General features: G+C 31.2%; 1 non-coding gene across 1 annotated transcript; it reads right to left on the bottom strand.

Annotated features, from left to right (window-relative positions):
- Window positions 1-333: 333 nt before the first annotated feature.
- Window positions 334-406, bottom strand: TRNAV-UAC (transfer RNA valine (anticodon UAC)). The gene has a single exon. It is a non-coding gene; the product is annotated as a tRNA-Val (tRNA).
- Between the last annotated feature and the right edge of the window lie 11,456 nt (window positions 407-11,862).

The raw sequence follows: 11,862 nt of genomic DNA, 5'->3' as shown, positions 1-11,862 counted from the left end.
TCGAAAAGAAGAGAAAAAACATAAACTTGTTTTCCCTAATTCTATTAGAGAAGTCACTTTTCTCGTTTTTATGAAACGTGTAGTCCTACGAAAATTATTTTACAAAAAATCTGATCAACCAAAGATAAAGAAAATTGAAAATTATTCACTCCATACCAAAAACACCCTTGACATAATATTCGTAGCCTTGAAATAGAGGAAGTCAAAACGAAGATAAAAAATAGAAATATAACCCTTAACATAATATTCTTAACCTTGAAATAGAGGAAGTCGAAAAGAAGAGAAAAAGTATAAAGGTTTGTAGTGAAGGGGAAAAATACAAAAGAACTAAAGTGCTGCTGCCCAGGATCGAACTGGGGACCTTCAGTGTGTAAAACTGACGTGATAACCACTACACCACAGCAACGTTCATGTGTACCACTGTTACATATGTATTATAAATATAAAAGTTAAGAAGAGATGTATCTGCTCCACTATATATAGATCCATGTAAAGAATGGAAAATAAAGAATATCTTTTATATATACCTATCAAGTTTATCAATATTTTTGGAAAATGATAAAATAAAAAATAATTAAAAAAAATAAAAATTCCCCTATTATCGTTGTAAGAAAGTTCCTTATAGTCCTTATTTGTTCTTACAGTTGCTACTTATATTATTACAATTTGATAGCTCATATAGGATTACTTTGTAACTTACCTAGCAGTCTGCTCCATTTACAAATTTTATGTCCGGCGTGTATTGGTCGGTTCGATTCGATTTTATGTATTATCAGTTTGGTTGTTCATTTTTTATTTTTAAATATGCTAAATCGATAATCAACTCAATAAAATATTTTTATCAATTTTTCATTTATCAATTTTTGGTCCTTAACGGTTTGATTTTTCGGTTTAACCAATAAGAAAATGCTCATAAAATAATTACATGACTTCTCCAATAATTGGTGCGACAAGACAATAATATAACTTTATAAAATACTCATAAAATAGAAACAATAGTAACTAACATGAAAAGAAATATACTAATGCAACACAAATAAAAGAACAAGAATAATAATTTTAACTGAAGGCTAAAGAGCAAAGATAGTAACCAATAAGGTATTGATATAAATATTTAATATTTATGTAGGGGTACAGTAGTAAATTACTAATGTCTTAATAGATTATCGATTTACCTAATAACTCAATATTAAAAAAGGGTCAAAATAACACCCCCCCCCCCCGCCCTCCTTATCCCATGGATGTCTATTTTATCCTTGATTTTCTATCTTCCATCACCTATTTAACAATAGGTAATATAATAGCTTTTAAATATATTTTAAAAATAATACAAGAATATTAATAAAAATAAAGGTATATCCTATAAAAAAAATAAAAGAATATCTATTTGTATTGCAAGTAATTTTTTATTTTTTAATTTAAAAAATATTTCATTATTGACAAATAAAAATCGTTTATCTATTCAGACATTTAACAATAAGAGAGAATTGAAACATGAATTATATACATATACATATTAAATGCATGTAATATTAAAATAATAATCATAAATAATAGTATAAATTTTAATAACAAACTGATAAAAAAATTATTCTACTTATAATTTTAATGTGCTTAAATAAAAATCTATAAATACTTAGATTAAGAAAGATAAATAGTATATATTAGAGTTTTGATTATTAATAAAATATTCACTTTTTACTCTATTCATTTATTTTATTATAAAATGTCAATAATTTATATATTCAATTAGGATTCTTTTTACTTTAGTTTTTTTGAATAGAAGAAACAATTTTTGTTTTTAATAGAAAATTTGTTACCTAGAAAAAAAATTATTATTTTAAAAAAGTAAAAATAAAAGACAAAGTTTGATAATACAAAAGATAAAATAGGCATTTTAAAAAATAATTAGGATAAGAAGGCAAAATGATTATTGTTGAAAGTTGGAGGGGAAAAATTTGATTTCGGGGGGGGGGGGGGGGGGAGGGGGGGGGGATGATTTTCACCCTATTAAAAAATTAATATGGAACCAATAAATGAATAATTTTTTTTATAAAATCATTAAAAATTCAATAATCCAATAACCTTTTTTTTCAATTCAATAAATTAATAATTTTTTTATAAAATCATTAAAAATTCAATAATCCAATAACCTTTTTTTCAATTCAATTTATTTATTGATTCAGTTTTTTCTCACCCCTGCCTATCCAAGACAATTTTTTCAATAAGATGAGCTGTATTGTTAAAAGCAGAGTACCATAGTAAATTAAGGCTTTCCCCAACAAAGTTGAGAGGTGTAAAATACATTTATTGAGGGGGGCTAAAGGATGGGAAAATTTGAGAGTACCAAAAAAAAAAAACACGTATGCTTTTGTTGGACCATTAATAGCAGACACAAAAACTGAAATTTCATATAGATTACTCCCTCCGTTACTTGTGCACGTTATTAAAAATATTATCCAAAAATTACTTATTAATTTATAAAATTAAAATAAAATAAATCAAAAATATACATTTTGCTCTTAAAGTTAATTCTTTTTAAAAGTATAAATATTGTAAAATGTCAAGAAAATTCTTTCTTTGTTAATCTTGGGATAAGCAGGATCATCACAATAAGAATGGAGACCTAAATTCAAACTTTATAGAGAAATCTTACTTTTTTTAGTTGACAGATAGAAATTGAATAACTATAACATATTCAGTGTAATCTTACAAGTGAGGTCTGGAGCAGGTATGATGAACGCGGACCTTATGATGAAAGAATGTAAACATAATAAAATCCGACTCAAAAATTTAAAAAGTTTATATAATGATATTGAAATTTGTTGCACTGTTTGAACTTTGATGAAGATACCAAAAAATAAATTTGATCTTTTTATAAACACAAAACAATAGATTTTGTATAATAAACAAAAAGTTTGAGCGTTTGGGAGACTTTAGAATATTCAATAATGAGAGAATAAAAATAGTGAAGAGGAATAAAAAAGGTAAATATATACAAGAAGGAAAAATTACGCGAATAAACAAACATATACTAGTTAATTAATTAACATAATTATAGTTTAGCTAATTTATAATTCACCACTAACATTTAGCGTTAATTACGATTTGAGTTTGTATAATTCAAAATTTGTATAATATATTTTGTATAATTGTTTAAAGTTCATATGTTTGTATTTGTATAAATTCGTTATTTTGAGTTTGTACAAAAATAGCTCAATTATCCATGAATTATACAAACTCGCGAATTATACAAAGGAGACAGCTTAAACTATAGCTACAGCCCGTAAATATGCAAACTATAGCTAATGAGCCTAATTATGTTTATTATAGTGATTATTTACGAATTTCCCCATAAAAGAATAATAAAAATACATGATAATCGTCAAAATATAAACGAGACAATGAAATAGATAGCCACGATAGAAAGGATGTTACAATCAACTAAACACTATTCTATTTTTCAATTATTACAATAATTCTCATATTAATAGAAGGTAAAAAGTTATATTACATTTTCTTCCCAATTTATTTTTTCCAAATTTATTAATAAATGAGATTTTTTGACTATAGAAGAAATATTGGGGGCCCAAAAAAATTGAAGCCCCAAGCGATTGATTTAGCTGCCTTATAATTGAGACGGTCCTGTGGATAAAACAAATAGATGGAGTATATTAAGAAAAAATTAAATAATAAATTATAATTTATTTATTTATTTATAATTTTTTAAGAGATATATAAAATAAAAACAGATAAGTAATATGAGATGGAGGGTGAACTCAAAGCTGAGGACACAACCAGCTGGACTTGTACGTTTTTGGGTACCACCCCCAGCTCACATGTATACTTTTGTTGTTGGAATTTCTTAAAAATATTCTCAGTTACACGTTAATCATTCAAAAGATGCAAATGTAATAATATTTCTAAGAGTAATTTTTGTTAAATAGAAGACCACTTGTTACTATTATTATTAGGATATCACCCAAAAAGATCAATTTCTTAGGAGTAATAATTTTTATTTCACCATTCCCATTTTATGTATAACTATGTACTGACAAGAAATTTAAGAAAAATATTTTGTTTTGGAACTTGTGGTTGAATTATTTATAAATTAAAATAGATCTCAATATTTTTTGGAAATTTTTTTGTCGCATAAAATGTGACATTGAATAACTTTTAATAAGATTTCTACTACAAAATCTATATTTGTAAATTTATGTTTTTTCTGAATTTATTTAACTTTTATGTTAAATATTAAGAATGACTAATAAACTTTACTCCGAAAAATATATAAGTAGTATGCTGGTTTTCATAAAATGAAACGATAAATTCCAACTACGAATATATAAGAGCTAAAACTTTTAAGGACCTTTCATCCAACGATTTTCACACAACTGCAATATTTCTGCTTCTTCCATTCCACTCTTGCTCCAATCCCAATAGGATAAATAGAGCTATGACGGAACGAAAGACCGAGAAAAGAAAGAAGAATACACCAAAATGCACTTCTTTGTCTTTATCTTATCTTAGTAGAGTAACCTTTTACATTAAGCGCTCACCTTTTTTGTTTGGATGGCATTGGCACACATGATTCACTTAATCGGATACACAGAACTGAAATCTCTATGGCATGCAATCTTTCTCTAAAAAATAATTTTAAAAGTAATACACGACCCTTTTAGAAAGATAAAGTCACCTAGTATACAAAACCTTAGTCATATTTATATCCTAATAACATAATTACAAACTTGATCAAAAATGGATTGCAGGTTTTGATCAATTCTATTAACCCCGTTATACCCCATCTAATTGTCCTGAATATTAAATTACTCTCTAATATACTCTGCATTCACATAATTGTTCAGACACTATTCATCAAGCAAATTTCATCATCATTCCTGGAGATCGAATAAGAATCTTTTTTCCCTTGTTTTGTTCAATTCTTCAATTATTCAATATTTCACTTTTTTGATTACTTAACTCAAAGGTTTTATAATATTTGAATTAATCGTATTGTTCATCATACCTTTCAAACAAATTTTACATTAAATACATAGAGCCGTTTGGTAGTTGATTTGTAGATGAGCTATGCAAGTATTAATTTCTGCATAAGTAGTATGGTAGCTAGTGATGAGATAAGTTATTCATGTATAAAATTAATACGGTGTTTAATTTTATAATATATAAACCGCATAACTAATAGATATATAAGTTATAACTAAATCTATACATGTATTATTTTATGTAGGATATAAGATAGAATAAGTAATACATGAATACTAAACTTGACATAAATTATTACATATTTCTAATAACTAATCCATGTATTAAATTAACACTTGCGTAACTCTAATCAGCTACCAGACGACCCACAAGATATTGAAGTTTTTGTTTTGTTTGTTTCTCATTTGTTGTTCGATACCCATATTGGGGCCCGATTAAATCCAGATTCGCTTCAGAAAGTCTCACATTGGGGATAAAGTGTTCCCTAACAAAGGAAACTTCATAGCTAAGGAGAGTCGAATCAGATTCGGAGAATCCAAATTGTCTAACCAAAAATCAAAGTAAGAACATGATATCTTTCCAAAAGAAAAAAAATGATTTTGTTTTGCTGTTTAAACAAGTACACTTGGTACGGCTTACTGAAAAATATTTCACCAATTCTCCCATCATAGCTAAGGTAACGTTTGACTACAAATTTTAAAATATTTTTAGCAAGTTATTTTTGAATGAAGTTTTATCATGTGTTTGACCATAGAATTTGAGAAAAATATTTGGCTTTTTCAAAAAATATTATTTATACCAATAAGTTCTAAAAAATATTAAAATTACTCAGAAGTTTGTATTATCATTTTAAAATAAACATGTTTCATCAAAAAATAACTTTATAATATAATTGATGACAATCAAGAACAACAACAAAAACAATAATATGGAGAAAAGCAATATAATAATCGCATACTTTAACGTGTCACTGATTCATGATAAATTATAACCCATTAAAAATAAGATGTTGTTTTCAATGGAGTTGGTTGTAGATAGATATTAATTAGGATTAATAGATGACGGGTGTTTTAATAAGATATAAAAATTTGGGATAATTTTAAATTTTCAAAATTCCCAAATGTATTAGAATTTTGCCCGAATTCTAGTCTTTTCTAGAACTTAGAAATTTGGGATGTTTGACAAATATATTTGTCAAGTATATAATGGCAAGTTATATGGCCAAACACTAGTTTCCAAAAAAATATCAAATTTTTCCTAAGTATATTTGTGGCCAAACGGCAATTAGACTCTTTTTTTTTGTGTGTTTGTCTATTTATCGTTTCAGACACTTTCGGATCAGTATCTGTGGTTCAACTTGTGGATTTTGAAGATTGCAACATGCTAATGGACCATTCGCCATTATTCTTTTGGTCATTTATGAGGATGTTGAAATAGATGTTTGAGTATATTTTCTAAGATTATATTAAAAATGAAGTATTTTAAGATACTATGAGATTGACATTCGTAGTGGACAAGATGTGGGAGGTGAGATTGAGATGATTCAAACATGTAATTGTGAAGAAGAACAAACTCTTCATTCGCCTAGATGTTTTCATATAAGTAAGATGCCTCCTGAGCCGCGAGGAGAGGAGTTGAAAGCCACTTGACTGTAAGGAGAGGAGGTCAATAAGAAAAGAGATGTTAATTAATCAAAGGTCCAACCCAGATGTACAGTGAAAAGATATGAGGGATTGGATATATGGTGGGTCTGAGGAGAGGTAAAGGTAGGTCAAAGAAGCATTGAGGAGATATGTAATGACCCGAATCGTCATTAATTAAGATTAGAAGAAATCGCAAGAAAATTTACTCAACTGGTTTGGCGGGATTGTTCTGCCATAGCGGCGCCGCCAAAGCAGGAATGTGGCCGCCAGAGTGGGAGAACATGGGATAGAATTTAAGTCGCAATTTTCGTATTCCCCCCCACTTCTTCCAAGGGAAGGTTAGAGGCGAGGGTTACTGTAAAAACCCTCCAAAGGTTGTTCCTAACTTGGGAAGAAGAGGGGAAAGAATCTTAGCACTAGAAGATTTTCAACCGGTGGAATTCAGTCTTGTCTTGCCTGTAGGACATCTGGAACCAAGAATTTCAACAGCATTATCTCTTCACAGTTGCTTGGTTCCTAGGTAGGCTAGTCTTCTCTTATCTAAGTAGTTAAATCTATACCCATTGTGAAGTATAGAATGGAATTTAATGAGAAATCGTAGACCTAAGCTATGGGTCATAGATCATGGGCAGAAATTTGGGTGACATTAGTGGTCTAACTTGAAGTGACCTGGGTAAGAAAGTTATGTAATGTTTTTGAGAGAAGTTGATTGTAATGTCGAGGGTTCCATGAAAGGACCTGATGATGTCTCTATTCTGTGTAATAATGAGGTTAGCTGTAAATGATCTAGGAAAAGAGAACTTATAAAGGAATCCGTTGAATTATGGTATGTTAGTTATAAGGAACCGCAAGTAAGATGATAGACCAGGATTGATCTCAATGTGATATATGTTATATATGGGATATTTTATATTCACAAGTTTAGGAGTAGGGGGTTGCTTGTTGGTAAGGAGTCTTTTACACCAGGTAAATTATTAAAATAACCCTAGATGAGAGATTGCTCGTCAATTCGAGGTCGGAATATTGATCAGGGTGAAATATTATGTGGAAAAATGGTCTTGGTTGAATTTTAGGCCAATCGGATCAAAAGATAAATTTTTGGAGTGAAGCAACGAAAATAGAAAAGTGGGTGACATGTACGCATCGCGGACCTACCGCGGATTGGACTTAATTCTATCCTAGTTATTTTCTATGGGGTTAGAATTCGATTGAAAAAATTTCTGAAAAAAATTGCACTATGAGGGAACCAGTCCACGTCGCGGACGTGGTCCTCCATAGGCCAATTTTTCTGCACGAAGTTATTTTTAAAGAGGGCCATTGCAGACTTTTTTTCACCCCTTCTATACTTACTCCACGACTGATATAGGTCATTTTCAAACTTAAAAGGGTTCTTAAACGCATTTCTAAGTCTTTTACGCTAATTTAACTTAAGAGCTAGGGCTAAGGAGTGGAGAAGAGGCTAGGGTTCAAAAGATTCAAGCAATATTTTACAAGATTGATTGTCCTGTCTTCATTCCAGGTATGTAAGGCTAAACTAAAGCATGGACTTTGTTATTCCATGTGCCCCTTGATTGTGATAGGTTGATTTGTGAATGAATTGAGTCCCCACGATTGTGATAGGTTGAATTGTGAATGAATTGAGTCCCCATGATTGTGTTTCTTGAAATTTTTCTTTAAACTTAACATATTTTTACATAATATTGCATAATTGATGATTTTTATGAATTTGTTTTTGAACAAATGATTTTTGACTATTTACTTCATAAATCCTCATGATATTTTGACTAACATTGGATGAATATGATTAAGGATTGAGTGTAGATCCTTGGACTTGTGAATGTATGATTGGGATTGGGATGTTAGCATGATGATGGTCTTGATGAAACTTGATAGTATTTTCATCTTTATTATTGAACTAAATTAAATTGTCTCAACTAAATGTGTCATAAATGATTGGCCCAACTACTCATAAATAAATGATTTGGGAATGACTAGAAGATTGATTGTCCGAAAGGACTGATTTGATATAACCGATGAACTGATAAAAGCCCATATGATGCTTGTTCAATGGTTGATTGGGATTGATTGTCTTATGAGCATTGAGTCATGGGAGGAATATCGAGCACCGAATTGGGTAAGAGTAAGTAATAACTCAAACTCAATAACTATGTCACCAAACATATGAGAGGATTAAACCATTAAAGTTGGATGTTTTCCTATTTTATTGTCTTGAGAAGATAGGATTTGATTGATTGTTGGATCTAAATTGGTAGATTTATCCTTTACCCTGGCAAGGTATTGGACGGTAGTGGAAATAACACCGAGCTTGTTGTACGATTACTGGCTCAAAAATGATTGTTATCGGATAAAAAAAACTCTCATATAGGTCTTGATAGTACTCTAATTTGATTGGATATGATATGATTGGTCTCTGTCTAAACCATACTCTTGCTTTAGACTTATGACCTCTTGATCGAGCTTCTTAATTTTTGATTTGAGTTATCTGAGTTGATAGTATTCTACCTTATGCATGTTTCATGCTGCCATATTACATACTCTTACATTTCACGTACTAACGACATGATGCAGAGACAAGTACTAAAGGTCATCAATAGGTGCATTGTTAAGGATCATTCGTATTCAGTTGATTGGTGAGTCCTCCCTGCTTTAGGAGGATGCCACATTAGTCTTTCTAGCTTTTGAGTTTAGTTTTGTTCATTTAAATTGAGGTATCCATGAACCTGTCATTGATACCATTTAGATAGTAGTTATAGAGGCTTCATAGAATAGATTGTTGACTTGTTGATTTGAGATTGTCTTTTGGCTAGTTTCATTCGTACTAGTCTTGTTGATTGGATTAGACAGATTGTTGGCCTTTGGCCTTATTCTATAAGTATTTATTTGATCATATTGATGAGTTAAGTCTTCCAGTGATAGAGAGTTGATTGAATTATTGAGTGAACAGGCCAAATAATTCACTTAGGGACTAGCAATAGTCATTAAGTGTTGGCCACGCCTAGGATATCCTCCCGGGACGTGACAGTCCTGTTGGATTTGTAAATTTAAGATAGTGGGATAGTAGTGGTTACTTAGTATATGTAGTTAGTTAGGAGGTATGGTTATGATGTCTAGGTCCGTATGTTGTGAGACAACTGGATCAAGACCAGTGATAGTTGGATGGAACCATTGAGAGGCTAAGGTTGTTGGGTGGTAATTGTTAGAGTGAAGTGAGCAGTAGTATGGTAGGCCTATAACCCATAGGTCTCAAGTTTATAACCAGAGTGGGTAGTAAGACCCTGGTCAGTAGAGTGGTGAAGACTATAAGAGTGAGAGTAAGGAGTTTACTAACGGATTTGGATGGATAGGCTTATAAAGTTTAATTATTATGATCTCTCTTATTTTTCTATTCATATACTATGCAGTGAGTATCAGATTGATCGATGATGTCTACCAGTACGTGTTGCTTGTACTGATACTACAATTACAATGACACTTGACTTAGTTTGGTTGCAGGATCAGTGATGTCTCTTAGGTAAAGGCGAATACGATTCTCCAACAACTTCTATTTTTCCTCCTTACGGTGGGAGTTGTGTCGTTATTTTATTTATTTGTATTGTACTCTTAAAAATTCTTATACCTATTTTAGACTAGCATCATTGGGAATTTAAGAGCTATTTTGTATAAACTAGATTACTATAGACTGATTTGAATTTTCTGGCTTCAAATGGTTCAAATCTGTTATAAATTAATGTTTTTATTTAAGGAGTTAAGGGTTATCCTACTTAGATTATCGAGTGGGTGTCCGTATGGCCTGGTAGGTTGGGTCGTGACAAGTTGGTATCAGCGTCCAGGTGATCGGTCTCCAGTACAAGTATAAGTGTGGAATAGACTCCTGTGGATGGGTGTGTTGACGTCGACATCTAATCCTCAGAAAGCTATAAAGCATTATAGGAAGTCATTTCATCTCTTCTCTCTTATTCGTGCATCTGTCGTTTGTGATATAGGTTGAGTCTAATTGGTATCTCTAGATTCCAATTAGTATCTCAACGGAAACTACATGTCGTTAAACGGCTCAAGGGATGCAAGCAAAGTAAATTGGTACCGAGAAGGTTCCAATTGGTATCTTTCCTTAGAGGCGGTGTGAATGCGTAGTGATCAACTAACGGTCATCCATGAAGCAAACTTAGTTGATAGTTTTGAACTTGCTTGAGTTATGTAGCTGAAATTATGATTATGTGCATAGTAATTTCTGATGTAATCTGTGAAGTACCCTTGTCTGCGTGTTGAAATTATGTGAGATATATTTGTTAGTAATTCCATGAGCTAGTTGTCAGAATAGAGCCATAACTGAATTATGTGCATTAGTCTAATAGAAAAACACAAGGTGATTAAAAAATAGATTTCTGATGTGTTAAACGATATACTCATGTGATGGAATACGGCCCATAAATTGTGCATGAACTTACCATTGATAAAATTGGTAAGGGAAAAACAAATTGAGACTGTAGAGAAACTCTGGTTTTGGAGCAGCCGGAATTTGGTTGGGAACTAGGTGAGAAAAAAGAACCATTGCGAAAATAGGCATAAAGACGGTTATAAAAGATTTTATTAACATACTTTCTAACTGGGCTAAAACAATGTGTTGCCAAATTGTGCCTATCTATCATAATGGTCTTAACCGTTAAATGGAGTTAATAAGAACTCAATGTTCTGGTTGTTCTATACTGGCTTTATTTATCCTGATGTAGTGGTCAAATATGGGTGATGAACGGATCTTGGTGGTGTGCATAATTTATTTTGCTAAAGTAATGAGGAGAAGAAATCTCCTAACGCATAGTGCTAGGTTCGACTCCTGGATAGCCCACGCCAAATTCTCGTTAGGAGGAGTCAAATGGGTTAAGTTTCAACTCTAAGGGTTTTAAGGGTAATATGGGACATGAAATTACACCAGGAAAAATTCTCTGAGATTCTGTCTCGCCAAATCCTTCTAGAGAGGGAATATCCCGCCAGAGCGGGATGTGGCGAGACAGAGACCTCAACCAAAAGTCCCTTATTTTTCTCCTACCTTTGCAATGAACTCCTAAGCATGAATGACTAACTCTAAGTTCAATATAGTGCTCAACAAAGACTAAATAGCTCATAAATTGATAGTGATGTATATACACGACAATGTTAAGGAATATTAGATTCGGGTGCTTACAAAAAATAAAGAAAA

The sequence above is a fragment of the Solanum dulcamara genome, chromosome 4 (assembly GCF_947179165.1).
Source record: "Solanum dulcamara chromosome 4, daSolDulc1.2, whole genome shotgun sequence".
Taxonomy (NCBI): domain Eukaryota; kingdom Viridiplantae; phylum Streptophyta; class Magnoliopsida; order Solanales; family Solanaceae; genus Solanum; species Solanum dulcamara.
Note: the sequence above shows the minus strand (reverse complement) of the source record. Positions and strands in the feature narration are given on the sequence as shown.